Source organism: Haliotis asinina, chromosome 9 (assembly GCF_037392515.1).
Source record: "Haliotis asinina isolate JCU_RB_2024 chromosome 9, JCU_Hal_asi_v2, whole genome shotgun sequence".
NCBI lineage: Eukaryota > Metazoa > Mollusca > Gastropoda > Lepetellida > Haliotidae > Haliotis > Haliotis asinina.
The window spans coordinates 22,293,163-22,296,974 of record NC_090288.1 but is presented as its reverse complement, the minus strand read 5'-3'; the positions used below and the strand labels follow the sequence as shown (position 1 = coordinate 22,296,974).

Here is a 3,812-nt window from a genome sequence, read left to right as displayed (position 1 = left end):
CTGCAGCAGACGTTTGCATGGTGTTTACATCAGGGAGTCAGTGTTAGAAAGGATCCCTAATAACCTTTACAATCGACCTACGGATCGGGTGTACAGACCCAGCTCCGCTGAAGCCGGGAAGAATGGGGCTATTCTGAGGATTAAGAGATCCGTACGACTAATGCTCCCTCGTTTATCAAACACATAAAGTGACTTACGTTCAGAACACATGTTCCCCATAATCTGACTGCATTCCATGTGTTGGCGTAGATTGTCCAAGTCTGAGGTAGTAGGTAGGAAAACGTCGGGGCCAAGATGAAGCTCCATCACATTTATAAGTGATCACCTGTTTCACTGATAGCAGAATGTTATTTCCCCAACAACAACTGTTAATAATACCTGAATTTGACTATTTCCGTAACAACTGTTAACGTCGGAATGTCAGTGTGGGGCAGCTGCAGGGAAAACTAATTCCACGTGTGCGCGCGCTTGCGTGCGTTACTAGAAGGTTTATGTTAAAACGTATGTTTGCAGTGAAAACGTACCGATGAATTGCATTTTGAACAAACAGGAAAATCGATTAAAATGAAATTGAATTAGCGAATCCTCAAAATTTACCTTGCCCATTGCACAATTTAATCTCAGAATTTTATTCCACTTAGGATAGAAGTTGTTTAACAAGCGATCATAGTTTCAAATCACTGTTATAGTTTGTATTACAAAGGGGTATGCACATTAAATGAAACACCGAGAACAAGTAAGGATGGTCTAAGTTGAATAAGATTCTGAGGTTTAAATGTGCATTTGGTAAGGTAAAATTATGAGGATTCTCCATCTTAACTTCACTTTCTTCGATTTACTTTTTTTTGGTTTAAACTGAAATTCATCGGTACGGTTTCATGGCAAGCAGACTATAGTAAATTGCAGGGTAACCTTTAACAGCGCCGGGCTGTCGCCAAGGACAGGTTTATAACCGCTACAGCCCTGTCACTGATCTGCTGATCAAATCTGCTGAGGGTTTTCTTAAACTTAGCTGCCTTTAAATTGGGGTCGTCAATGTGTAGATGGTTCTGTCATGGCGCCATATTTGTGCATGCTTCTTCAGATAGAGTAGATAGATTTATAGTCGCTGAAGGGGTTTGTAGGCATATGTACTTCAGATAACTCACGTACGTTTCTGTATACAGTGAGTGAGTATGGTTTTACGCTGTTTTCATCAATATTCCTGGAATATCACTGCGGGGGACACCAGAAACGGGCTTCAAATCTTGTATTCATGTCGGGAATCGAACCCGGGTCTTCGGCGAGGCGAGCGAACACTTTAGCCACTAGGCTTGTGTGTGCAGTAATGCAGCCAAAACAAAGTGCACCCTAGATTAACAACTAGTCTCTGAAATGAACTTATTTTACTGGAAAAAGCTGTAGTAAAAAAAAAAAATATAATGAAGCGGAGCCCTGAGACTTTCTTCATATGAAGCAAGGGTAATCTAGACTTGCCACATTTTCTATTTCTAGACTTGGATGGGCTTTCTTAGTTATATTTGCTTCAAGGTATGTACGACAGAATATGGGCACCCTAAACGACGGGTGAGTCCATATTCTGGATCCCCCCAAACCGTCTATAGTTGTTTTCATTCAACTGCACGCGAGTGATATTGTGAAGGCCCGTTTCTTATATAACGCAGTTAAATACTTCTCATCAAACACCATGACACTTCCAACTAGGGAAGGCGATACAATGCAGAATGGAATGGTCCTGGGATAACTTTCTGTATTCTAGTATTGGACTGGGTATATTTCTATATCCAGCAACGTACCCGTGGTACACATCGACTTCCAACGACCCCTAGAGCATTATTACACAATATACACTTTCGTAATGGCGTTGCTATTACTGTATTGCCCAACCACGTGACGTCACTGTGTGCACGTGCACATAGCCTTCAAATAAGTACGAAGGGGCTTTGAGACCACCCAGCTTTTCTGTGAAGTACTGAAGGCGTTTTCAGGCATCAACTCTCGTCCAGTAGACACGCAGATTTTAATGTCGGGCACTGATTGGCGGTGAGATAAACATGGTAGAATTCCCACTTCACCACGCCTGATGTGTGTTGTTGAGGAGGCCGTCTGTCTTGAGTTAACGGGGTTTGACACCTGAATGCACATCCTTCTGTATACGTATGCTACTGATTCTTGATATGCACGTTAACCCCCTTTAGTGAACAGTTTCTGTTACTGACATGTGACTGACAGGATTACGTTCAATCTCGGTGAGACTGGCGGATAACTTCCATCCTGATCAAGGCAGGAATAAGTCTCCATTAGTCACAGATACTCATGTACAAACTGTGGACATCTGAAATTTCTTATTTTCCACGTTTCTACATCGGTCCAGTTGGGGTCTTAAGAACATGTCTCCAGTTCATCATTCTTCTTGGGCTCGCAGTGCTGGGTTTGTCTCCAGGAGTCCACACTTGTCTCGTTTGTTGCGGTTCTACTGATTATTGAATGATTCTTGGTTTAATAACGCTTATGTCGACAAACTTCGCCCACATCGTTTTTATTATCTGGGTCTTCAATAATGGCCAAAGTATCCCATTGATGTCAATCCAGACTGTGATACTGGCTATCGCTATCACCGTGTGTATTGGTCACATGAGGCCTCGTATCTGAAACACTGAGAGAGTTTAGCACCGCCTGGTTCTGATACAGAGAAATGTATCTGGTTGTTGGTAGAAATAGATCACCTGCTAGAGGAGGCGGTCCAGGTGGTCAGTGATTTCGGTGTCAAGCAAATGCCCGTCAGTCAAGTGTATTGCCTCGGACAGGGAAACTAGCCCTGAAGAGAGTGGGGTGGAAGTGAAAGTGAAAGTGTAGGGCTAACATTCAATGACTTTGAATTAAATTTACTTTTCAGAAAATTCGCCAGGCATCAAAGTCTGTGTAGCATACCTATTATAAATCCTGCCGTCGGCACGTGGTCTGTTCGTTCTAATGGAGAGTGGGGACACCTGGACATACGTCTGCACCGGATGCCTGTTTGGAAACCTTTAACAGGTTAAATTTACCAGACGCCTTTTTATACGTAACATTTAACTTGATTATTAAACTACCCCATGTCTCGGTGTGTTTGATGTTGAGGGTATTCAAGATTTGATATTTAACCGCGGTACGTGTTCCATGCTATGAACATTCCACGACATGCAATGTATGTAGTTGTAGAGGAATTTCATCTCGCAGACAGAGGTGCCTATCCCGTGAGATAGTGAAGTATTTGAAGGTATTCGTGGTTTACACTTGAGTTCAGTGTTGAGATCTTCATCTGCTTCTAATGAGGCACAGCTGCCGGGATGCGATAACGAGGCTCACCGCCTCACACCGTCACAGAGGTCATCAGGCGAGCCAATCAGAAGACATTTAGACCACGTGATAAGATCTCTGATGTAACAAGATTCAATACCTTAAACATCTTAATTATTCTTTGTTGACATTTAACACGAAATTACTCGTCATGGTTTATTTCGTGGTTTCTGATTCCCAACTGTAATAACCTGAGACGTTGTGAGCGCTTAGAATAGACTGACAGACAGTGTCACGTTGCCCTGGTTTCATCATAACTTTGTACATCACACAGACAGTGTCACGTTAACCTGATTTCACCATAACCTTGTACATCACACAGACAGTGTCACGTTAACCTGATTTCACCATAACCTTGTACATCACACAGACAGTGTCACGTTAACCTGGTTTCACCACGACCTTGTACATCACACAGACAGTGTCAGGTTGTCCTGGTTTCACCATAACCTTGTATATCACACAGTGTCATG

General features: G+C 42.7%; 1 protein-coding gene across 2 annotated transcripts in view; it reads left to right on the top strand.

Annotated features, from left to right (window-relative positions):
* LOC137296740 (uncharacterized) overlaps positions 1-3,812 on the top strand; it is a 36,569-nt gene that overhangs the window by 20,482 nt on the left and 12,275 nt on the right. The window lies entirely within an intron of this gene.